The sequence below is a fragment of the Schistocerca cancellata genome, chromosome 5, assembly GCF_023864275.1.
Source record: "Schistocerca cancellata isolate TAMUIC-IGC-003103 chromosome 5, iqSchCanc2.1, whole genome shotgun sequence".
NCBI lineage: Eukaryota > Metazoa > Arthropoda > Insecta > Orthoptera > Acrididae > Schistocerca > Schistocerca cancellata.
In genome coordinates this window covers 314,656,806-314,684,285 of record NC_064630.1, presented here as the reverse complement: position 1 = coordinate 314,684,285, position 27,480 = coordinate 314,656,806, and the positions used below count along the sequence as shown (strand labels likewise).

The 27,480-nt window shown below is 43.5% G+C and overlaps 1 protein-coding gene across 1 annotated transcript in view; it reads left to right on the top strand.

Annotated features, from left to right (window-relative positions):
* LOC126188512 (ecdysone-induced protein 78C) overlaps positions 1-27,480 on the top strand; it is a 733,752-nt gene that overhangs the window by 407,388 nt on the left and 298,884 nt on the right. The window lies entirely within an intron of this gene.

Here is a 27,480-nt window from a genome sequence, read left to right as displayed (position 1 = left end):
GGTTTAATGGAAACCATCTGCAGCCATTCATGGACTCCATGTCCCCAAACAGCGATGGAACTTTTACGGACGACAAAGCGCCGTGTCACCAGGCCACAATTATTCGCAATTGGTTTGAGGAACATTCTGGACAATACTAGCGAATTATTTGCTAACCAGATCGCCCGACATGAATCCCATTGAACATCTGTGGGACACAATCGAGACATCAGTTCACCAACAAGACCCTGCCGCGGCATCACTTTCGAAGTTATGGACAGCTATAGAGGCAGCATGGCTCAGTATTCCTGCAGGAGACTTCCACCGGCTTGTTGAGTCCATGCCACGTCCAGTTGCTGCACTACGCCAGGCAAAAGGAGGTCCGACACGATGTTGTGAGACATTCCACTACTTTTGTCACCGCAGTGTTGTTGTTGTTGTAGTGGTCTTCAGTCCAGAGACTGGTTTGATGCAGCTCTCCGTGCTACTCTATCCTGTGCAAGCTGCTTCATGTCCTAGTACCTACTGCAACCTTCATCATTTTGAATCTGTTTAGTGTTTTCATCTCTTGGTCTCCCTTTATGATTTTTACCCTCCACGAAGCCCTCCAATACTAAATTGATGAGCCTTTGATGCCTCAGAATATGTCCTACCAAACGATCCCTTCATCTAGTCAAGTTGTGCCACAAATTTCTCTTCACCTCAATTCTATTCAATACCTCCTCATTAGTTATGTGATCTACCCATCTAATCTTCAGCATTATTCTGTAGCACCACATTTCCAAAGCTTCTATTCTCTTCTTTTCTAAACTATTTATCGTCCACGTTTCGCTTCCATACATGGCTACACTCCATACAAATACTTTCAGGACCGATTTCCTGACACTTAAATCAATACTCGATGTTAACAAATTTCTCTTCTTCAGAAACGCTTTCCGTGCCATTGCCAGTCTACATTTTATATGCTCTCTACTTCGACCATCATCAGTTATTTTTCTCCATAAATAACAAAACTCCTTTACTACTTTAAGTGTCTCATTTCCTATTCTAATTCCCTCAGCATCACCCCACTTAATTCGACTACATTCCATTATCCTCGTTTTGCTTTTGTTGATATTCATCTTATATCCTCCTTTCAAGGTACTGTCCATTCCGTTCAGCTGCTCTTGCAGGTCCTTTGCTGTCTCTGACAGAATTACAATGTCATCGGCGAACCTCAAATTTTTTGTTTCTCCTCCATGGATTTTAATTCCTACTCCGAATTTTTTTCCGTTTCCTATACTGCTTACTCAATATACAGATTGAATAATATCGGGGGTACGCTACAACCCTTCCCAACCACTGCTTCCTTTTCATGCCCCTCGACTCTTATAACTGCCATCTGGTTTCTGTACAAATTGTAAATAGCCTTTCGCTCCCTTCAGAATTTGAAAGAGAGTGGATGATGCTGGTACATCTGCCTTCCCTGATTTTGCTTAGATGGTGTGGCGCCTTTCTTGATTTTAAGCGAATATACAAAGCAGGACAGTTGACGTGCTTGGGTGACACGATAACAGAATATTGTGAGATATTCCATTAATTTTGTCACCGCAGTGCACACTGTTATAAAAGAAAATAGCACTACTACGTAAATATAACAACAGCCTGCGCGGTCTAACGACCTGCTTTCCCAGCCGGAAAGCGCCGGTCCTCGGCATGAATCCGCCCGGCGGATTAACGTCGAGGTCCTGTGCGCCGGCCACGCTGTGGACGGTTTTTAAGGCGGCTTTCCATCTACCTCGGCGAATGAGGGCTGGTTCCCCAAATTCCGCCTCAGTTACACTATGTCGGCGATTTCTGTGCAAACACTGTCTCCACGTACGCGTACATCATAATTACTCTATCACGCAAACATTTAGTATACCACTCGTCTGGTATGAGACGTTCCAGGGGGAAGGAGGGGGAGTCCACTGGGGGCCGAACCGCGCAATAACCCTGGGTGAGGTGTGGGGCGGCGGTGGGGCGGGTGGACTGCTGTGGCCTGTTGTAGGGTTATGAACCACTGAGGACTACGGCGGAACGATGCCTGTCCGTCGTTTCTAGGCCCCGGTTTCAATGCACAATACAAATATAACAACTGTTCAAGAACTTTCGCATTGCAGGATTATTCAGCACTGAGTTGTTTTATTAAATATGAGAAGGAAATCTTCAATCTCGTTGCTCGTTCTTGTTATGTACATGTGAATCTGTTTATTTTGTTCATTTTTTTATGTCAATGTTTTTCAGTGCCCAAAGATACATCCAAAGAAGTCTGCCCTCCACGTGAGCTATGACTATGGTTGATATTGTACCTCTGCCTTCGTTTTGATTAGATGGTGTGGCGCCTTTCCTGAATTTAAACGAATATACAAAGCACGAAAGTTGACGCACTTGGGCGACGAACTGGCTTCTGTCAGACCGCTTTTGTGGAAAGCACACGTAAAATGGAAGCATTGTGTGAAGCAATGTCCACATGCGAATAACATTTTAAATTAACTCATAATCGGCGCTTTTCACTCATATATGATCGCAATGCCCGATAAATAACGGTTTGGTTGTCGTCCTTCATTAGACAGAAAATACACGTCAAGCAATTAGATGTTGTCAAGTACTCCATCACTCCTCTCCATAATTCAGTAAAAATCACGTTCTTTCGTCATTTATAGCTCACACATCATATCGTCTCTCCTTATAAATTGCTTGAAGATTCTCTACAAGCCGGACGATGTGGCCGAGCGGTTCTAGGCGCTGCAGTCCGGAACCGCGCTGCTGCTACGGTCGCAGGTTCGAATCCTGCCTCGGGCATGGATGTGTGTGATGTCCTTAGGTTAGTCTGGTTTAAGTAGTTCTAAGTTCTAGGGGACTAATGACCTTAGAATTGAGTCCCATAGTGCTCAGAGCCATTTTTATATGAAGTACCGCAACTCAAATATATCTATACTCCTCTGTTCTCGTTTTCCCACAATCCATGATTTATTGCCATACAGTACAACAGTGCTATCAACGTACGAATTCGTACTTTCACCATAAAAATTCGACTGCGAAAATGTGTTGCAAAATCTGACTGCGAGAAAGTAACTTGAAAAGAGCTTAAGCGTTCATGACATTCAAATACTAGAAAAATGCCCTTGATATGTACAGCCCCTATCTTGGAGGCCGGTATTTTGTAAAACAACTTCTTACCGCAGACACGCATTTTATCATTCAGCCAATCAAAACTACGCGACACAGAAAAATGAAGAGAATAGTGTTTTCCTTGTCGGAAGCGCATTGCGGAAAGTTAGTTCTCTGGTAGGGTTCTCCATGGGCGGACTTCAATTGTGGAAGACTTCTCGAGGCTCGTCTGCAATAACAGGCTTATCCGGCTGAGCTGAACTTAAACGCTAGTTGTTGGCGCAGACCCCATGACTGATCTTGCAGCCACTTCAGCCGCCATCTGCAGACTGTGAGTATGGAGAGGTCCCGCCGCAACAGCGAGGCGAACTGTAAGGAAAGTCGAGTCATCTGTAACGATGTTTAGTAATTACAGTCTTTATTCTGGAGACTTGTTCTTAGTCAGAGGTTCAACATGCTTCCAACTCAGTTAATAGATACACATAAATATCCTCCCGTAGCATTTTCTATGTCTATGCGCTAGCCTTTGGCAATCACAATACGACTTCTGCAAATGTAAATGTTTTATGCAGTGCTTTTTTTCTAAAAAAAAAAAAAGTTTGAGGGTCCTCCGACATGCAGCGAAAATTACTTATAACTGAAGCATGGGATACCACCCGTCTGTTTTTAGCCATGACGTCATCAAGATGTCGAATTAAAAAAAAAAAGGTATCGGAGTCTTCAGTTGACTTTAAGCTCAAATAAAGCAGGTGATACCGAGAAACACCCAAACATACAAGAGAATGTGGTATCCAACACTTCAGTTTACATCACCTCAAATGAAGCATGCGATTCCCATCAACCTCTGAACAATAAAAGAAAATGGTATCGTACACTTCAATTGACCTATAATACACCTCAAATAGGTGAGTCCAATCAACCCTCCGACATACAAAACAACACAAGGAAATATTACCGAATACATATTTTAACCTATAAAACACCACTAAAAGACACAATACAACAAAAACCATCCATACCTATCATCAACAACAACAGCAACTACACTTCAAAAATCTTTTGTAACCTTGTTAGGCTCCCGAAATGGCATAGATGATTGGTGGTATCCCATGCTTCAACTGATCCAATTTTTAATACAGCTGAGAATGTATTTAACTATAAAACTACAGTGTAACTTACATTAATAGCATTACAACAGTTTTCAAACTGACTTTAGTTCATGGCTGCTGTAGTCTTCACGCCTTCTTACTTTAATCTTGCTATCAGTAGCAAGATGTCTGCCTTTCATGAACCAAGAGAGTACATAGTCCATGGGCTGGAACAACATCAGTGGAGGACCAACCAACTTTATGAACATCAGATTACTGACTGTGGAAAGGTGAAATGAAGCTTTTGTTGGCGAGACAATCAGATTCATTTGGGAAAACCCACGTTCACATTCATTCATTGATATAGGAACACATTTCAGTGCATTCTGAAGAGGAAGGAGGGACGCTGGAATTTTCTTCTCCGCCAAATACTCCCGAAGTACTCTACATATTTCTCTCTCTGGAAGAGCAAAACGACAACATAAAGTTTTGATATTTGTTTCACCATATGTTATTCCAGGATTCTCAGACCAATTTGACGAGTCCAAAACTTTCGCACATTCAGAGATAGCAATATCCTCTGTCTGCAGAAGACGATTCTCCATCCGCTGTTTCAGACAATCGTAAAATATGCTGGGCTCAAGATGTCTGATAGTTGCCCCCTTTTCCAGTGGAATTCCTCTGAAGTTCAGCTCTTGGGCTGCTTTGAGAGCTTCACAGTAATGAGGACCACAGCTCTGTTTTCTGTCTTCAAACACCAACAGCTGATTTCTGATCTTCTGTTGGGCAGAATACAGTGTGATGTCTCTTGATTGTAGCTCAAGACTTAATTCTGATAATTCTTGAAGGGCATCACACACTAGAGCCAAGTCGAGAATGAAGTCAACTTTGGTAATGTACTTCTATATACCACCGTACATACCTCTGTCAGTTGATTCCCTGCTTTGATCATCTTTTGAAGCTGTGAAGTGAGCAACCAAAGCTTTAAAGTTTTTCCACACTGCTGACACACTTCTGAAGCTCGATGCTACCCATCTGGTGCCCATTATTCTGCCTATTTTCAGAATTTCAATTTCAAGTAGCTCTGCATGTTGTTTTAACTCTCTAGCGACGAAAAAGTTTAGGGGTACGCATCCCCCAGTGTTCCCCCAGAAAAACAGCACTGCTTGAAACAGTCAATTACATCGCTTTTCCCAATAAAAACTGCACTGGTATCGTTCGTATTGCAATTACCAACAAGAAAAAATGAATTAAAAATTTACGTCCGTGAAATAAATCTTTGGCACTCTTCCAAGTTCTCAACATCGTAAAGAAATTACTTTGTCGACGAAAAGGTTTAGGGGTAGGCATCCCCCAGCGTTCCCCCAGAAAAACAGCACTGGTTCTATGCAGATACGCGTTCATGTGAACCATATTCCCGATCTCTTGTCCAGATTTGCAAAGGCATCAGCTTATTATGGTCAACTGTTGCTAAACCATTTCTTTCGATTTTACTTGTAGTAAACTAAGTTAACTGGGATCCTTGTCTAATTTCGTAGTTAGATGTATTCTTTTATCATTGTTCTAGTGGGTAATGATTTGCTTGTATCGAGTGCACAGGGCCAGATTAAAATATTTAATTAAGACACTTCACTGCAATCCCACAATAACCCAAACTGCTTACAATTTATACATCTTTTTCACTAACTGTTAGTTTTTCAGTTGTTCAGATCCTAATTTTCACATATTTGATATCCAGAAATTCTGAAACTATCTCTCTCTCTCTCTCTCTCTCTCTCTCTCTCTCTCTCTCTCTCTCTCTCTACTCACTGTTCTTCAAGTATCCATTCCTCTGATTTTACGCAGGTACCAATATCTCTGTGAATAGGGTCCAAACAACAAAAAATACACTTGTACACATAGGCGTCTGCGAGGAGTGGCAAGAAGGGGCACTGGAATCTGGATACAGGACTTTTATCCACTACAGAATACTCACGACTTCCTAGCAATATTTGTCTGCGACTCTACTAAACTGTTTATTGAACACTGCTGAGCGCGACGTGAAATACTGTGACTTGAGCAGTCACTACGTAAGCACCTTAGAGAGTTTTTTAATTATTATTTTGACGACGTGCAGAGGCCTTACACCGATTCCTTGGTACGGCGAAGTTTTGGCTGCTGTCACGGAGGATGCGAATATATACAGAACACTGCCGAATGAGCGACCCCAATACATATTTTGTCTGGCACATCCTCTGTATCGAGTTAGAAAAAGGGGCCTGACCTGCGGAAGCCAATGACATCTTGAAACATGGCAGTAGGAGGAACGAAAATAAGTCAATAAATGCAGTTAAGTGATCCTATGTGAAGTTCTGTAAGCGAACAAAATGCTGTAGAGGCATTGAATTTGGATAACTCTTTTTTAAAGTTTATTCTCTGGGTCTTCTCTTCGGAAAGTATCTTCAGTTGGTTGTTTCTCAATCGTTCTGACTTGCTTTTCTCTCTTAAACTTTTAAAGATCGGTTTCAGCCTATCGTATGGGAATATGGCTAAACGGTTTCTGTCAATATTTTCTAGATTTATTCTGCAACTAGTTGGATACCGTGTGTTTAATCACATGTGGGAGTAATTTCAGATTGTTGAATCAAAAGGATGTCATCCATATTCATATTAATAACATAAAACGATACACTTTTTATATACAGTTGATGTATGGTTATTTTATGTATCAAAGTAATTTATCTTAAAATACCAAACGGACATGAGTCGTTTTAGACACAAAAAGTTTTTATTATATTTAGTTCCTGAGGAACGACACATCTACAGACTTACCGAATCAGTTACGTCAAAAGTGGCAATTTTAGAATCTCGGCTCCTCTTGGTAAAATTTCTGCGGACACCCATGCAAGCGCAACACTTACATGCGTAGAAATTTACGTAATGCAAGTAACACAGGTAATATTAATTAAAGAAAAAAAGAAAAATAAACACACTCCACACATCACAGCAGGAACTGAAAGTTTACTAGAAATAAACAGACTTGCCACTCTTCCCCAAGTATTAGCTTATACGCAACGATCCAAACAAAATCCCTGCTCTGTTTACGTTTGAGCTATTCTCGTTTCATTATAATTGCAGCGCAAGCGTCAAAGTTTAGGCCCTCTCACCTCCGAAATTCGCCCGCGCCCATGTTCCGCTAAACAATGCTCCGCTTTTTAGAGCCTGCTGCGTGTGTGATACGCCGTAAAATGTTACCAGCGAAAACCGAAAGAGAGAATTAAAAACAGGACGTGGTACTGCCAGATATAATACGAGGAGCACCGGATAAATGCTGTTTTCATGGACAATGATTCAGAGTACTGAAGTTTTTCACGATGGTATTCTTGTAAAAAATGTTTTCGATGTTCAAGATGCGTCATATCTGAGCAGCGCCACAAGCTTTCGTAAATCTTCATCACCGGGATAAGAATGATAACCACTATGTAAGAGGCACACATCGATGCCAGCGTGAGGCGGCAGCCTGTTTCAGGCCTTTCTCCTCACATTTTAAACTATTTGCATACTGAATTTGCATACGAAACTCTTTTGCTTCATTACTTCCCGATTCAGTTTTATTTGTCGACTTCCCACCTGTACTGCGTGTTGTTTACATGCTAGGGGTAACGTGTAGCACTATAGGTAACCCACCCATACCGTATTTCAATATTGTAGTTTTTCCCATTAAATGCATCTGGTCTTAACCATTTCGCTGGTGGAGGGGGGGGGGGGGCGGGGGAAGGGGTGACAACAGGGACTTTTACACGTTCTAGAAGAGCTGCCAGGCGTTTAGAGTGCAGGATCTCACACTAGTTGGCCGCATCGACAGTCGAACGACCCTTTGCTGGAATTACCTTCCTGCCTCAGCTTTTGCAGACAATGAACGGCGAACGGAATATTTGCGTCCCCAAGAGCGGAAAGGGAAACCACTGGCTGAAGGGGTGTGAAGTCTGCCTTCTTAGTAAACTTCGGGTGGAGTGCTTAGCTTTCCACTTGACTTTACGCTGCTGTGTATGGTCTGCAGCCACGTTTCCTGAAGCAAAATATATAGCAACAAAATTTCTAGAATTTCCGGTAAACAAGTCTGGACTTTGGAATGGGGCGACACTCATCTCCCGTTTCCATATATACATATCTCATTGGAGGATAAATTTAACTTTACGGCGCGAGCTATGAATAGAAACCAGATTCCTGGTTGGAAGAGCACTTCAGACCTCTCTGGGATTGGCTGGGAAAGATTGTGCGGAAGGAAGGCTACGAAGAACTGGGAGAGGCATTCGTAGTCGTATTGGGTTCGAACTTCTACTCAGTGATGCTACTCTGGACTCTGCGCTCGTATTTTTCTTGACTTCGGCCCTCTGTAAAGTCTTCGAAGTTTCACTGTGAACTTCCGCGCACCCGCGACGTGGAATCATGAGGACGATGAGATCTGCGATTCACAATCATATCACATCGCCTCATCCCAGCAACATATAGCAGTTCGGTGTAGCCCGACTTGTCGGCGACTGCATCAATAGCAGTCACGCTAAGGTCACATTTGTCGTGCTCACTCCTGACTTCGGAAATCGCCACATATTGAGGGAAGAGTATTTCGTTCCCGGCTACTGTTTTTTAATCTCTCGCTAAATGTACTGTCATGGAATTTTTTCTGCAATCTAATTTTTACTCCAAAGGAGATTTTCTCGTAACCAGTCATGTTTGTTGCGCTATCGATTTAACTCATTGGAGCTCCCCAGGCTAGAGATGTTTCTTTCTGATCTTCATTTATTCATTCAACTGTTGTATGCTCTATTAGACTTCATACCTTTTTTTTTAATTTTCAAGTTTTACAATCACAGTCGAAAGTATAATTCGGGTCCTTTATGTGTCTTGGCATCACCACAACCATAATTGTCCAGCATGACGCTGGTGGCGACCGTTAAAGCCATTCGTTTTCTTATCATTGTTATATTTTTACTGTGTAAATTCATCCTAAAATTGTTTTATAACCACGAAGTTTATGTGTCATGAGTAATTTTTATAATTTTTACAGACAGTTTGAATAAATATTAAAAATAATATAACTTGAAAAATCAACTGATAAAAATCAGGTCATTAATTGATTTTTAAAGTAGTCTATTAGCTCCATGGGGGTAATCTAACATTTTGTATGATCTGTGGTGATAGGTTCAGCATTAGTCTAATCTGCATACCCACAGAGCACCTGATTAGCAAGATGTCCAGTTCACACCATACGCGGCTTCTGGCATAGCACTCAGACACCTCATGACAATGCTGACGGCACAACTTAACTAAATTTCGAGTTTCTACTGACTTGCTTTTGGCAGAAGTGGAATTAAGATCCTATTTCAGTTATCCTGATTTTGATGATTGGTAGTTCCCCATGTTACCATGACGTCGACGCTCTCTTCTCTCCTTCGAGAGTCGTCTATGACCCCTGGTTTCATACTTTCCTATCATTTTCATAATCATCCACAACAACACAAATACAATACTGCACTGCGCAATTTGTCGTCAGTCATCCACTCCATACTTACTTGTACACTCCTGGAAATTGAAATAAGAACACCGTGAATTCATTGTCCCAGGAAGGGGAAACTTTATTGACACATTCCTGGGGTCAGATACATCACATGATCACACTGACAGAACCACAGGCACATAGACACAGGCAACAGAGCATGCACAATGTCGGCACTAGTACAGTGTATATCCACCTTTCGCAGCAATGCAGGCTGCTATTCTCCCATGGAGACGATCGTAGAGATGCTGGATGTAGTCCTGTGGAACGGCTTGCCATGCCATTTCCACCTGGCGCCTCAGTTGGACCAGCGTTCGTGCTGGACGTGCAGACCGCGTGAGACGACGCTTCATCCAGTCCCAAACATGCTCAATGGGGGACAGATCCGGAGATCTTGCTGGCCAGGGTAGTTGACTTACACCTTCTAGAGCACGTTGGGTGGCACGGGATACATGCGGACGTGCATTGTCCTGTTGGAACAGCAAGTTCCCTTGCCGGTCTAGGAATGGTAGGACGATAGGTTCGATGACGGTTTGGATGTACCGTGCACTATTCAGTGTCCCCTCGACGATCACCAGTGGTGTACGGCCAGTGTAGGAGATCGCTCCCCACACCATGATACCGGGTGTTGGCCCTGTGTGCCTCGGTCGTATGCAGTCCTGATTGTGGCGCTCACCTGCACGGCGCCAAACACGCATACGACCATCATTGGCACCAAGGCAGAAGCGACTCTCATCGCTGAAGACGACACGTCTCCATTCGTCCCTCAATTCACGCCTGTCGCGACACCACTGGAGGCGGGCTGCACGATGTTGGGGCGTGAGCGGAAGACGGCCTAACGGTGTGCGGGACCGTAGCCCAGCTTCATGGAGACGGTTGCGAATGGTCCTCGCCGATACCCCAGGAGCAACAGTGTCCCTAATTTGCTGGGAAGTGGCGGTGCGGTCCCCTACGGCACTGCGTAGGATCCTACGGTCTTGGCGTGCATCCGTGCGTCGCTGAGGTCCGGTCCCAGGTCGACGGGCACGTGCACCTTCCGCCGACCACTGGCGACAACATCGATGTACTGTGGAGACCTCACGCCCCACGTGTTGAGCAATTCGGCGGTACGTCCACCCGGCCTCCCGCATGCCCACTATACGCCCTCGCTCAAAGTCCGTCAACTGCACATACGGTTCACGTCCAAGCTGTCGCGGCATGCTACCAGTGTTAAAGACTGCGATGGAGCTCCGTATGCCACGGCAAACTGGCTGACACTGACGGCGGCGGTGCACAAATGCTGCGCAGCTAGCGCCATTCGACGGCCAACACCGCGGTTCCTGGTGTGTCCGCTGTGCCGTGCGTGTAATCATTGCTTGTACAGCCCTCTCGCAGTGTCCGGAGCAAGTATGGTGGGTCTGACACACCGGTGTCAATGTGTTCTTTTTTCCATTTCCAGGAGTGTATTTGTCACAATGCGTCAGGAGGGTACGTCACACGAACACCCGTGAGAATGGTTTGCCGCACTCGGATTCAGACTTATTATGTGAGACCTCTACTAGTATAGTGAAATTTGCTGTACATCTCATAGGACCGGCATCTAAGGGTTTTTTCCCAAATGCTTGGGACTTTGTTTTGGTGGAAGGTGAGGCTATATAGACACTGATGTTCGTTACGGCCGACATTACGAAATAAATGAAAGCTATAAGACGCAAGGCGATCAGTAATTTGAATAGGTGTAAACAATGTCACACTGACAACTGCGGATAAAGAGAATATTTTAGAGTTAAATGTTCCACGTTGTACTCCATCTTTCAACAATAGTTTTAGCATACACTCTTCATCATTGTGTCTCTCGTAAATCTCAATGAAAAGCTCCAACAGAAATTATTAAATAAAACATCTTCGGGTAACTGTGCTCATTCTCAGGTAGCGACATTTGTGACTCTAACGTCATGAAAATGGTAGGAACATTCGCCAGCTGTGTGGTCCATAAGAATTTTTTTACAGTTTCACTACACATAATTAAAGTGATTGAAACGTAAATTTATTATTTTGTGCATGACATTTTAGTTATTACAAGAGTCAAGCAGCTTATAATATTATACCACACTAGTTCAGTATATTCTGTTCCTAGATGCAGACAACTTCAAAGGAACCCAGATATGCTCCAAATAAAGAAATTTTTTTAGGAAAGAATGACTTTTGACATTTTTCATCTTGATACCTACCAGTAAAATGTTCATTAAGGAAGGGAAAGTACTGCAATATAATTTGCTAACATATATTGGAAAAAATTGGAAATTTGTGGCAAGCTCTTATGGAACCAAACGGCTGAGTCTACCCACTATTAATCTAAATTTAAGTAACTTACGCTAACTTAGCGGACCGTGGTGGCCGAGCGGTTCTAGGGGCTTCAGTCTGGAACTGCGCGACCGCTACGATCGCAGGTTCGAATCCTGCCTCGGACATGGATGTATGTGATGTCCTTAGGTTAGTTAGGTTTAAGCAGTTCTACTCTTGGGGACTGATGACCTCAGAAGTTAAGTCCCATTGTGCTCAGAGCCATTTGAGCCATTTACGCCAACTTACGCTATGGACAACACACACACCCATGCCCGAGGGAGAACTCGAACCTCCGAAGGGGGGAGCCGCACGGACCGTGACAAGGCGCCTCAGACCGCATATATTGGAGTTTTGAGCTTAGTTCCCGTGTTTACAGTAAAATAATAATGAGTTAAAGACGGGTACGCCTTTTTGTAAGTACACAGATGTTTGTTTTTTTTATCACTCATACAATACATGTTTTATCACTGTTGTGGCATGTTCAGTGGTTTTTTTACTATCTTCCTGAAGTACGTACACACGAGTTCTTTTTAGGTTAACGAATACGATACATCAGATTATGTCCTCATTTAAATTCTGTGGGCAATTTATCTTTTATGTGACATTGTTTGTGCCCTGTGGCTGCCAACGGAAATCAGCCACAGGCCTAAATTAAGACACCATGTCATCTACAAACATGAGAGGCATTAGAAAATCGTCTGCATTGAATTTCTTGTACATGGCTCTGAGCACTATGGGACTTAACATCTGTGGTCATCAGTCCCCTAGAACTTAGAACTACTTAAACCTAACTAACCTAAAGACATCACACACATCCATGCCCGAGATAGGATTCGAACCTGCGACCGTAGCAGTCGCGCGGTTCCGGACTGAGCGCCTAGAACCGCAAGACCACCGCGGCCGGCAATTTCTTGTACATTATCCAAGCTTTTAAATGCATGTTCTGGTAAAATTCGTGGCATACGCCGGTTTCTGGCGTTACCACTGTAGTATGGTGCTGGTCCTTAGCTCTGACAAGTTTGATTTTATGTACCAAATGTGTATTTGTGTAGTTCAGCTGAACCTGTGGATATCGGTAAAGGTTTTGTTAAGCTTAGGTATGGCGAATTATGTATGTATGTACGCACTTCAGGAAGATAAAAAAAAGTCCACTTAGGATGCCACAACTGTGGTGAAACATGTTTGGGCGATGAAACAAAACAATAATTTGACTACCTGCAACAAAGTGGACCTATCCTTAATTCGCAACTACTTAACTTACTTTAAAATAGTAACTTGCTTTAAAATATACTCATGTGTATAACGCTGCTGTTTGGTAACTCTACAGGAATTGAGCCCTAAGTCACAACACCAACAAAAACAACAGCAGCAGTAAACACCAGTGGACATCATTTTCTCCCCCTCCTCAACCACCACACCCCTCCGCATTTTCCCGCCGGCCGTGTGGCCGAGCGGTTGTAGGCGCGTCAGTCTGGATCCGCGCGACCGCTACGGTCGCAGGTTCGAATCCTGCCTCGGGCATGGATGTGTGTGATGTCCTTAGGTTAGATAGGTTTAAGTAGTTCTAAGTTCTAGCGGACTGATGACCTGAGATGTTAAGTCACATAGTGCTCAGCGCCATTTGAACCATTTTGAACCCATTTTCCCCAAAAATGTGACATCAACATTGCAATGAACTTAGTTCAGCGGTGAGCTTTAGATTAATTTATTAACTTTTTATGTCACAATAGTGGCAAATATATCTACTAATAAACAAAACATGCTCCGAAACGAGTCGGAACGTGTTAAATGAAGGCAAGGTAAATGATGTGAGTGGTGCAGCAGTACAACGCAAATAATTTACTGCATTTGAAACGATAGAAATTAAGCAGCATCCTATTTGAATAACAACCTGAGATAATTTTACAGTAAAATGAAGCGCTCTGTGCACTTTGCATTCCGCAATTTCAACGGCAGTATCGGAACATTCAAATAGCAGAGGTGTTGCAACGTCTCCGTTTAAAAAAAGTTGTCGTCATACTCGTACGTTACCTGTAATCGCCGTACATACGTGTTGTAAAAAAAGGGACTGCTTTTCTTTACTTCCTCTGTAAGGCCTTTACACTAAGGTGACAAAACTCATGAGATACCTCCAAATATCGTTTCGGACCTCCTTTTGCCCAGCCTAGTGCGGCAGCTTCACGTGGTATGGACTCAACGAGTCGCTGGAATACCCCTGCAAAAATATTGAGCCATGCTGCCTCCATAGCCATCCGTAATTCCGAAAGTATTGCCGGTGCAGAGTTTTGTGCAAGAAGTAACCTCTCCATTATCTCCCAGAAATGGACGTTGGGATTCATGTCGGGTGATCTGGGTGGCCAAATCATTCGCTCGATTTGTCCACAGTGTTCTTCAAACCAATCGTGAACAACTGTTGCCCAGTGACATGACGCTTTGTCATCCATAAAATTTCCGTCATTGTTTGGCTGCAAATGGTCTCAATATAGCTGAACATATTTTCCAGTCAGTGGTTGGTTCAGCGGGACCGCAGGACCCAGTCCACACCACTATGGAGGCACCACCAGCTTGCATAATGCCTTGTTCACAACAAGGGTCGACGGCTTCGTGGGGTGTGCGCCACACTAGAACCCTACCATCAGTTCTTACCAACTGAAATCGAGACTCATTTCACCAGGCCACGGTTTTCCAGCAGTCTAGGGTCCAACCAATATGGTCACGAGTCCAGGAGAGATGCTGCAGGCTATCTCGTGCTATCTACTGCCGTAGCCCATAAACATAAAATTTCGCTGCAGTGCAGCTAACAAGTCTACACAAACGGCGCTGCTCTCGGTCGTTAAGTGAAGGCCTTCGGCCAATGCATTCTCCGTGATGAGAGGTAAAATTAATATTCAAAAAAAAAAAAAATGGTTCAAGTGGCTCTGAGCACTATGGGACTTAACGTCTGTGGTCATCAGTCCCCTAGAACTTAGAACTACTTAAACCTAACTAACCTAAGGACAACACACACATCCATGCCCGAGGCAGGATTCGAACCTGCGACCGTAGTAGTCGCGCGGTTCCGGACTGAGCGTCTGAACCGCTAGACCACCGCGGCCGGCAATTAATATTCCCGGCACGCTATTGACACTGTGGATCTCGGAATATTGAATCCTTCAATGACTTCCGAAATGTTCCAAGTGTCTGGCTTCAACAATCATTCCACATTCACAGCTTGCTAATTCCCGTCGTGTGGCCATAATCACGTCAGAAACCTTTCTAAATAATTCACCTCCTACAAATGACAGCTCCGCCAAAGCCCTGCCCCTTCCTTCAAATGGTTCAAATGGCTCTGAGCACTATGGGACTCAACTGCTGTGGTCATCAGTCCCCTAGAACTTAGAACTACTTAAACCTAACTAACCTAAGGACATCACACACATCCATCCCCGAGGCAGGATTCGAACCTGCGACCGTAGCGGTCGAGCGGTTCCAGACTGTAGCGCCTTTAACCGCTCGGCCACTCCGGCCGGCGCCCCTTCCTTCACTGTCCCATCATACATTACTGGCCATTAAAATTGCTACACCAAGAAGAAATGCAGATGATAAACGGGTATTCATTGGACAAATATATTATACTAGAACTGACATGTGATTACATTTTCATGCAATTTGGATGCGTAGATCCTGAGAAATCAGTACCCAGAACAACTACCTCTGGCCGTAATAACGGCCTTGATACGCCTGGGCATTGAGTCAAACAGAGGTTGGATGGCGTGTACAGGTACAGCTGCCCATGCAGCTTCAACAGGATGCCAAAGTTCATCAAGAATAGTAACTGGCGTATTGTGACGAGCCAGTTGCTCGGCCACCATTGACCAGACGTTTTCAGCGGTGAGAGATCTGGAGAATGTGCTGGCCAGGGAAGCAGTCGAACATTTTCTCTATCCAGAAAGGCCCGTACAGGACCTGCAACATGCGGTCGTGCATTATCCTGCTGAAATGTAGGGTTTCGCAGGGATCGAATGAAGGGTAGAGCCACGGGTCGTAACACATCTGAAATGTAACGTCCACTGTTCAAAGTGCCGTCAATGCGAACAAGAGGTGACCGAGACGTGTAACCAATGGCTCCCCATACCATCACGCTGGGTGATACGCCAGTATGGCGATGACGAATACACGCTTCCAATGTGCGTTCACCACGATGTAGCCAAACACTGATGCGACCATCATGACGCTGTAAACAGAACCTGGATTCATTCGAAACAATGCCGTTTTGCCATTCGTGCACCCAGGTTCGACGTTGAGTACACCATCACAGGCGCTCCTGTCTGTGATGCAGCGTCAAGGGTAACCGCAGCCATGGTCTCCGAGCTGATAGCCATGCTGCTACAAACGTCGTCGAAGTGTTCGTGCAGATGGTTGTTGTCTTGCAAACAGCCATGCGGATAAGATGCCTGTCATCTCGACTGCTAGTGATACGAGGCCGTTGGGATCCAGCACGGCGTTCCGTATTACCCTCCCGAAACCACCGATTCCATATTGTGCTTACAGTCATTGGATCTCGACCAATGCGAGCAGCAATGTCGCGATAAACCACAATCGCGATAGGCTACAATCCGATCTTTACTAAAGTCGGAAACGTGATGGTACGCATTTCTCCTCCTTACACGAGACATCGCAACAACGTTTCACCTGGCAACGCCAGTCAACTGCTGTTTGTGTATGAGAAATCGGTTGGAAACTTTCCTCATGTCAGCACGTTGTAGGTGTCGCCACCGGCGCCACGTTGTGTGAATGCTCTGAAAAGCCAATCATTTGCATATCACAGCACTTTCTTCCTGTCGGTTAAATTTCGCGTCTGTAGCACGTCATCTTTGTGGTGTAGCAATTTTAATGGCCAGTAGTGTACTTTGTGTCGCGATACTACCGCCATCTGTACATGAGCATATCGCCATCCCATTACTTTTGTCACCTCAGTGTACGATTAGAAGTACGTGATTAATTACTGACGCACCACGCCGGTCTGCGTGTTCTCCTGCGAGTTGCCCAGGGCCAGCTATTGATACCAGAAGGGGATTACTACCCTAGCGTCAAGTGTGGCGTACGCACGCAGAGCCAACTTTGTGTTTTTCCCAAGCAGACGGCCGCAGTGCGTGGCAGATGTCTGACGTCACCGCCTACCCCGCGCGCCCGCGCTCGGCGTAACTTGTTGCTCGTTCCATTACCATAAAGTTGTCCTCCCCCGCAGTGGCGGGCTCACCTCAAAGCGGCCAGCGCCGACGCTTGAGCACCTATTAGCGCGCCTCGTGCCGTGGATTATTTAGCAGCTTCCGCGGATGGCAGATCAAAGGCCTTCCGACTTGTGTCCTGCACACGAATTGGACATTAGTCTCACAGTCAGCTAACTGTAAAATTAGCGCAGATAGTTTAAAAAAAGGGGGAAATGGGTCTTCTATTGATGTTTATGCTCTTGAAACACGACTAAAACCATATTCGTAGACTCGCGGCCATTACTTTATAGCTCTGGCATGCACACCGTAGTCGGCATAATGTCTTGAGAGAATTCAGCAACTGTAAACGAGTAGATATTTAACATAATTCTCATTTATTGTTCCATCTCAGTTGTACACTATTTTAATTCGAATATATGTTTCGATCACTCTGGCCATAATCATGTCAGAAACCTTTCCAAATGATTCACCTCCTACAAATGAAAGCTCCGCCAAAGCCAAGTGTTTGTCCCATAGTGGAACAACCACTGGTAGCACTTACTTCTGTAAAATATCGAGGAGTATGCGTACGGAACGATTTGAAGTGGAATGATCATATAAAAGTAATTGTTGGTAAGGCGGGTGCCAGGTTGAGATTCATTGGGAGAGTCCTTAGAAAATGTAGTCCATCAACAAAGGAGGTGGCTTACAAAACACTCGTTCGGCCTATACTCGAGTATTGCTCATCAGTGTGGGATCTGTACTAGGCCGGGTTGACAGAGGAGATAGAGAAGATCCAAAGAAGAGCGGCGCGTTTCGGTCACAGGGTTATCTGGTAAGCGTGATAGCGTTTCGGAGATGTTAAGCAAACTCAAGTGGCAGACTCTTCAAGAGAGGCGCTCTGCACCGCGGTGTAGCTTGCTGTCCAGGTTTTGAGAGGGTGCGTTTCTGGATGAGGTATCGAATATATTGCTTCCCGCTACTTATACCTTCCGAGGAGATGAATGTAAAATTAGAGAGATTCAATGGCGCACGGAGGCTTTTCGGCAGTCGTTCTTCCCGCGAACCTTACGCGAGTGGAACAACAAAGGGAGGTAATGACAGTGGCACGTAAAGTGCCCTCCGCCACACACCGTTGGGTGGCTTGCGGAGTATAAATGTAGATGTAGATGTGCGGTGGCCGAGCGGTTCTAGGCGCTTCAGTCTGGAACTGCGTGACCGCTACGGTTGCAGGTTCGAATCCTGCCTCGGGCGTGGTGTCCTTTGGTTAGTTAGGTTTAAGTAGTTCTAAGTTCTAGGGGACTGATGACCACAGATGTTAAGTCCCATAGTGCTCAGAGCCAATAAATGAGAATTATCTTAACTATCTCCTAGCATACACATCCGAGACTTTCAGTGATATGAAAATTGTTACCTTCTGAAAGTTGGAACGACACTAGCGCTCCAAGCGGCGAGAAAGCCAACCATCATATTCTTCGTAAAGAATTATGTTTGATTTAATTATTATGCAGTGTAATTTAAGAAAAAGTTATATTAGTACGTCAGAACCGTTACTAAAATATCAAGAGCTGTTAGTGATAATTCTAAAGAGAGTTCGGAAGTCTGTAATGTATCTTGCCTTTCTGGCAGATAAAAACTCTATGTATGCGATGGCACGATGGGGTCAGTAATGTTACATACATCTCCCGGTGGCTACTGAGCAGCATCATTGTTTGAAGGCTCGTTGACAGTGGAAAAACCATACTGTCCTCCGTAGAAAAATTGGTACTGAATATTAGTGAGGACGTCGTAAAAATAGAGCTGCAGGTTCGACTTCTGGACAATAAAATGCTTAAACGACCCGACGCGATAAGCAGTCGGTCGTTCTGCCTTCGAACAGTGTGTGCACAATTTCCTGATATGTCTACTTGAAATTATAAAATCATCAAATAAAATAAATCTGATAGTGGCAAAAGGTTTCACAGTAACTGCAGCCACCACTGTTGATAGATAAAATTATTATTTTTTGATAAATCAGATATTAAATAGGAATGACAACATGTACTTCCTAATACAACGAGATCTGTAACGTGAGTCAGAATACGAAGTCTCAGTTCCTATTGCAAAAAAAATAATATAATACAGAGGTTACTTATACGCCTTATGCATACTGTCTGTGAGTTACAATTAACATCTGCCCTTCAGTCAGACATTACAGATACATTTTGTGATGTAAGATATTTTTACAGGTTCATGATTTCTTCGTACAAGTAATAAAAAATGAAACATCTTTTAAATGGTACGCTTCAGGTGAAACGTCCCCTTGTTGTTGTTGTTGTGGTCTTCAGTCCTGAGACTGGTTTGATGCAGCTCTCCATGCTACTCTATCCTGTGCAAGATTCTTCATCTCCCAGTACCTACTGCAACCTACATCCTTCTGAATCTGCTTAGTGTATTGATCTCTTGGTCTCCCTCTACGATTTTTACCCTCCACGCTGCCCTCCAATGCTAAATTTGTGATCCCTCGATGCCTCAGAACATGTCCTACCAACCGATCCCTTCTTCTAGTCAAGTTGTGCCACAAACTTCTCTTCTCCCCAATCCTATTCAATACCTCCTCATTAGTTACGTGATCTACCCACCTTATCTTCAGCATTCTTCTGAAGCACCACATTTCGAAAGCTTCTATTCTCTTCTTGTCCAAACTAGTTATCGTCCATGTCTCACTTCCATACATGGCTACACTCCATACAAATACTTTCAGAAACGACTTCCTGACACCTAAATCTATATTCGATGTTAACAAATTTCTCTTCTTGAGAAACGCTTTCCTTGCCATTGCCAGTCTACATTTTATATCCTCTCTACTTCGACCATCATCGGATATTTTACTCCCTAAATAGCAAAACTCCTTTACTACTTTAAGTGTCTCATTTCCTAATCTAATTCCCTCAGCATCACCCGACTTAATTTGACTACATTCCATTATCCTTGTTTTGCTTTTGTTGATGTTCATCTTATATCCTCCTTTCAAGACACTGTCCATTCCGTTCAACTGCTCTTCCAAGTCCTTTGCTGTCTCTGACAGAATTACAATGTCATCGGCGAACCTCAAGGTTTTTACTTCTTCTCCATGAATTTTAATACCTACTCCGAATTTTTCTTTTGTTTCCTTTACTGCTTGCTCAATATACAAATTGAATAACATCGGGGAGAGGCTACAACCCTGTCTCACTCCTTTCCCAACCACTGCTTCCCTTTCATGCCCCTCGACTCTTATAACTGCCATCTGGTTTCTGTACAAATTGTAAATAGCCTTTCGCTCCCTGTATTTTACCCCTGCCACCTCCAGAATTTGAAAGAGAGTATTCCAGTCAACATTGTCAAAAGCTTTCTCTAAGTCTACAAATGCTAGAAACGTAGGTTTGCCTTTTCTTAATCTTTCTTCCAAGATAAGTCGTAAGGTCAGTATTGCCTCACGTGTTCCAACATTTCTACGGAATCCAAACTGATCTTCCCCGAGGTCGGCTTCTACCAGTTTTTCCATTCGTCTGTAAAGAATTCGCGTTAGTATTTTGCAGCTGTGACTTATTAAACTGATAGTTCGGTAATTTTCACATCTGTCAACACCTGCTTTCTTTGGGATTGGAATTATTATATTCTTCTTAAAGTCTGAGGGTATTTCGCCTGTCTCATACATCGTGCTCACCAGATGGTAGAGTTTTGTCATGACTGGCTCTCCTGAGGCCATCAGTAGTTCTAATGGAATGTTGTCTACTCCCGGGGCCTTGTTTTGACTCAGGTCTTTCAGTGCTCTGTCAAACTCTTCACGCAGTATCGTATCTCCCATTTCATCTTCATCTACATCCTCTTCCATTTCCATAATATTGTCCTCAAGAACATCGCCCTTGTATAGACCCTCTATATACTCCTTCCACCTTTCTGCTTTCCCTTCTTTGCTTAGAACTGGGTTTCCATCTGAGCTCTTGATGTTCATACAAGTGGTTCTCTTATCTCCAAAGGTCTCTTTAATTTTCCTGTAGGCAATATCTGTCTTACCCCTAGTGAGACAAGCCTCTACATCCTTACATTTGTCCTCTAGCCATCCCTGCTTAGCCATTTTGCACTTTCTGTCGATTTCATTTTTGAGACGTTTGTATTCCTTTTTGCCTGCTTCATTTACTGCATTTTTATATTTTCTCCTTTCATCAATTAAATTCAATATTTCTTCTGTTACCCAAGGATTTCTATTAGCCCGCGTCTTTTTACCTACTTGATCGTCTGCTGCCTTCACTACTTCATCCCTCAGAGCTACCCATTCTTCTTCTACTGTATTTTTTTCCCCCATTCCTGTCAATTGTTCCCTAATGCTCTCCCTGAAACACTCTACAACCTCTGGTTCTTTCAGTTTATCCAGGTCCCATCTCCTTAAATTCCCACCTTTTTGCAGTTTCTTCAGTTTCAGTCTGCAGTTCATAACCAATAGATTGTGGTCAGAATCTACATCTGCCCCAGGAAATGTCTTACAATTTAAAACCTGGTTCCTAAATCTCTGTCTTACCATTATATAATCTATCTGAAACCTGTCAGTATCTCCAGGCTTCTTCCATGTATACAGCCTCCTTTCATGATTCTTGAACCAAGTGTTAGCTATGATTAAGTTATGTTCTGTGCAAAATTCTACAAGGCGGCTTCCTCTTTCATTCCTTCCCCCCAATCCATATTCACCTACTATGTTTCCTTCTCTCCCTTTTCCTACTGACGAATTCCCCTTAGAAAAATTATAAATTACTGTGCTGCTAAACTTCTACGTTATTTGACACAGAGACAGCTGAGTAAAACTGAACGTACTCAGACATTTCTCTCTTTACTTATTCTGATCATCAATAAACTGACACACAATATTTTTAGTGCAACGTAATCTGACTTTCAGTAATCCCTACAAAAGAATAGCCCTGACTAACAATAACTTATACCTTTCATGAATCACTCACCTCACAATAATCTTCGTTACTCGAACTACTGCAATACAGCGAGCGCCAGTACTGCCAGCTAAATAAAAGATTCTAGCTACAGAAGGCGCTAACTACTAATAGGCATAGTTAGCAAATGAAAGATTTTGATAGAGAACAAACAATGTATTTACCTTAATGATGTTCAAAAGTCATCATGTATATATCAGTTCATGATATCCAGTCTTACAAATTTCCTCTTTTGACGGACACACGTCCATATCGTCCGCTCTCAGAACTCTGGCATCTCTGTCCCCACATCCACCACTGCTGGCGGCTCACCTCCAACTGCGCAACGCTACGCGCTGTTCACATCCAACTGCCCAACACTACACAAGTGAATATTCTAACAATGAGACTAACCAGCCACAGACTGCACACAGCACAGTCAGTGATTTTCATACAGAACGCTGTGTGGCGTTACCAACATAAAAACCTAAACAGCCTACTTACACAGGTTGTAAATAAAAGGACATAGGTTTCCAATGTATTGAAGAAGAAATGTTTTCGGACATGTTCGCCTATTCATCTTGCTCCATGTTTTCTTTTCAATGGCATCCTGATGAGGCTACATTAAATGAAGAGCAACCTTTTTTTCCAAGAACTTCGATCTAACATTTTGTAAAAATGTTTCTATGATACTTCTTGCGGCTCTCTATTCTATTCGTGAGAGCCACTTCCCTTGTCACATCAATTTTGTTCGGAATATTATGAGTTGCTTATTCTTACACTTCGCTCTATTTTACAACACACGAATAATTCTATTTAATATAATCAGTTCATTTTTCGAAAACGTCTGTGTTGAAGATACCGCTCTTTGTCTAATGTTTCCGGCTCTGGTCTAGCAAGGATGTTGTAAAAATGGTTTCTTTTGTGTGTTCAGTTTTAATGATTTTTACGTTTTCTTATTACTATTGTGTGACAGTTATCTTTCAACGTCAGCTATTATGATGTTCATAAACTAAATTGGCTCGAAGTGTAGCGTACAAGACTTCACGTTATTGTGTAGGTATACGAAATATTTCCGCAAAATTTAGTTTTTGTAGACCAATCATACAGATAGGGATGCGGGACTGCGGCTGATCAATACCTCGTAGAAACAGGATACCAACAGCCGTAATTCTTCCTAAAAATTTCGTTGTCTAAGCAACCAGTTTCGACACTCCATTAGGGTCATCTTTATGCCTCTGCACATCTAAGCGAAAACCGAATGGAGACATCCAAACTTTGGATGATATAGAATAGGTACCATCTATACTGAACCTTGATAACATGTACTTCGTCGTGTACGCTCCAAACACGCGACAACAGTTCACAGTTGTTGTTAGTTAAGAGTGTCGGCGTCGAATAAATAGAAGTCCACGGTATCCAGTTCAGTATACACTAACATCAAGAAGTTGCGCGACTTAAACGAAAGTCGTTAGGGTTGTTTCTACGCCTAAAATATTACGTCTATTCCAATTTCTGGATACGGTCGCAGGTTCGAATCCTGCCTCTGGCATGGATGTGTGTGATGTCCTTTGGTTAGTTAGGTTTAAGTAGTTCTAAGTCTATGGGGCTTATGACCTCAGCTGTTAAGTTGGGTTGGGGGTTGTTTGGTGAAGGAGACCAGACAGCAAGGTCATCGGTCTCATCGGATAGGGAAGGATGGGGAAGGAAGTCGGCCTTGCCCTTTCAGAGGATCCATTCCGGCATTTGCCTGAAGTGAGTGAGGGAAATCACGGAAAACCTAAATCAGGATGGCCGGACGCGGGATTGAACCGTCATCCTCCCTAATGAGAGTCCAGTGTCTAGCCACTGCGCCACCTCGCTCGGTGGCTCAGAGCCATTTGAACCAATTTCTGGCCAGTCGCATGAGAGTGGAGCCAGTAGCGCCACGATAAGGAAGCCCATCGGGTTTGGTTTAAATACGCACTGTAACGGTCTTGAGCGTTAGTTATCTTCGAGGTAGGACATGGTGAGTTGGCGTTCGTCAAGAATGCTTTTAAGGCGGCAAAGACGCCATTATGAACCACTACAATTTGTGTCTTCAGCAGTGTCAAGCTATAGCTCGTTGGTGGGAAGGTGGGAGGACTGTTGTGTTTTGTAATGGAAGCTGGTTCTGTCATGATTCCAGTGATGGCCGTGTGGTGATTATAAGGAGATCAGTTGAGGATCTGCAACCAAACTGTCTGCGTGCTAGATACATTGGACCTTCACCTGGAGTCATGGTCTAGGGTGCGATTCCGTGCGACAGCAGGAGCACTCTCGTGGTTATCCCAAGCAACCTAATTCCAAACTTGTACATCAGTCTGGTGATTCGACCTGTTGAGTTGCCATTCATGAACTGCAGTCCAGGGGGTGTTTTGCAACAGAATAACGCTCGCCCATATACCGCTGTTGTAACCCAACATCCTCTACAGAGTGTCGACATGTTGCTTTGGCCTGTTCGACCTCCAGATCTGTCTCCAATCGAGCACATATGGGCATCATCGGATGAGAACTCCAGCGTCATCCACGAACAGCACTGACCGTCCCTACATTGACAAAGTGCAACAGGCATGGAACTCAGCCCAAAAACTGACATACGTCACCGGCTCAACACACTACATGCACGTTTGCATGCTTGCATGCAATAGTCTGGCGGTTACACCTGTTATTAACGTACCAGCATTTCTAATTACAATGTCTTATCTCGTGCTTACATTAAAATGTGATATTACAATGTTAATCACTTAAATGCTACCTAGACGAATGTATTCACGAAAGTTCATTACTCTACATTAATTATTTTTTGGTGTTGCGATTTTTTCCCGTCGGTGTATATAATACCTATTTTATGTGCACCAGTGTTTGGATGTCTACCGGTTCCTGTCAGATCACCGAAGTTAAGCGCCGTCGGGCCGGCCTAGCACGTGGATGGGTGACCATCCGGTCTGCCGAGCGCTGTTGGTTAGCGGGGTGCACTCAGCCCTTGTGAGGTAAACTGAGCAGCTACTTGATTGAAAAGTAGCGGCTCCGGTCTCGGAAACTGACATACGGCGGGGAGAGCGGTGTGCTGACCACATGCCCCTCCATATCCACATTCAGTGACGCCTGTGGATGAGGATGACACGGTGGCCGGTCGGTACCGTTGGGCCTGCCAAGGCCTGTTCTGACGGAGTTGAGTTTTAGTTTTAGTTTGGATATCTCCATTCACTGTACGCAGAGATGTACAGGGTCCTGAAATTTACGCTAATGGAGCATCGAAACTGGATGCTTAAATAATAAAATTTTTAGGATGAATTACAGTTGCTGCCATTTCTTTCGTGCTAAAAACAAGAAAAAAAAGCTAACCATACTGTTTTTCTGTGGGTTACATAAGAATCGTAACTAAACAATCCCTTAATGTGATGCTTCATACTTCTGACAGTCATTAGGAAGCCTAAGAATGACAAATGAGTCTTCTTTTTGTTATTGCTGCCATTTATTGCTCTACAAATGCTCCATTTTGCATAAGCCGTGTTACAAACCGGTACGAACGATCCTGTCCGCATTCATTGGGTATCATATTCAACAGTGCGACTTGGTACCGCTTGGAGCGCTGTTGTCGTAGTGTATAACAAAAAGGAACATTGATATCACGACTGTACGTGTTGGAGCGTGCTTCTGTGGTCATTCGGATTGCTGAACTTATGAATCAAATTTCCTTCAACAAGGTTTAGCAAACACTACGTACATAGCGAGATGGAGAAGGGTTCGCGTAGGAATTTTCTCAAGCGCTGCCTTCTACAGGAAGGGATCTGGTTGGCCCAGTAACCTTGTAGGCCAATACAGTGTTTTGGCGACGCAAGCTTTCATGTTTACCCACCACTTGGCTCTTCGCAGAAAGTCGAGTAAACAGTGCCTGTCACTGTACACATTCGGCTTCGTATTTGCAGGCGGTGACCTCCTGTGTGACAACGGACTACTTCCAGCATACAGGAGGAAGGTGTAGTATGCGGCGTCCAGAGCTTGTTTACATCTTGTGAAACGTGAAAAACCCTTGCTTCTCCTCATAGTTGTTGACAATTCATAATCCAGCTCTGACAGGCGTTTTTGTGCCATTTATCCCTCCGTTAGTTTATCAGTGTAGTCTGTCTTTACGAAAGGATTTCAAGAGCATCTTTCCAAAATTATAGCCATTTTCACAGAGACAAGTCAATATATGCATTTGGGGACATGAAGCAATAAAGCATAGTTTATAGCACGTTTTTGTGAGATTACCATGTGTTGCACCTTTTCTCTTCAGTTGTATGCTTTAGCACCTTTTCCTCTATTTTCATTTGCCTTCTTAATAAATTACAATTTTTTTCTTCTTGAACAGGGTTTTAAGATTTTGTTTAATCAGAAGTCAACAATGGTCAATAAATATAAAAATATAATTTATGGAAAACACCAGTAATTACTCATTACTCCAGCAACAACGGGCAACCTCAGTAACAATACTCAACCTCAGTAACAATGTTCAACATGCAACTGCGGATTCAAATAAAATTTAAGCTATGATGTTGCAACAGTTGTAATCTACGTTCTGTTAATATTGGCTTGAATTTAACAGTTCCTGTCTGTCCACCGTATACAGTCTTGTTGGTCGCGTTAGTGTTTTACCAGAACGGATTTTTCACAACATAACCATGCCGAAGATTAAAAAGGAGAAGTTTTGTGCATTTTCATACGGCAGATGCCATTATTCTGCGATTTTCCGTCTGTGGAGAAAACTTTGACTGAACATCCTTTCCGGGTGCTGACAAGATATGTTTAATTGGCTTATGCCGATGTCGAGTAGAGTTTCTCTGTGTGTAAGGAACTATTGAACGCAAGGCGCCAGCGACTTAGTGCGAAAAACGTTGAAATGATGCATGTAATCCAGTATAACAAAATCCCGTAAATGGGACAAAGAAAGTTAATGTAGTTGATTTAAGCCGAAATAAAGAAAAATCCTCAACATCTACTTTGCACCTTTTTGTGTGTATTTTCAAAACCTTTTTCCCCATTTTCTGACCATAATTTGCACCTTAAAATCCTTTCACTGGTGATCAGCGTAGGGAGTCCACTGGTGGAATTTCCGGTGATTATCATAGCTTTTACTATATTGGATCACTGATACTTGCCAAGAACTGTGAGGGAACGCTCATAAATATAAAAAGCGAGATAGACTTGCACACCGGTTCAAATGGCTCTAAGCAGTATGGGACTTATCATCTGAGGTCATCAGTCCCCTAGACTTAGAACTACTTAAA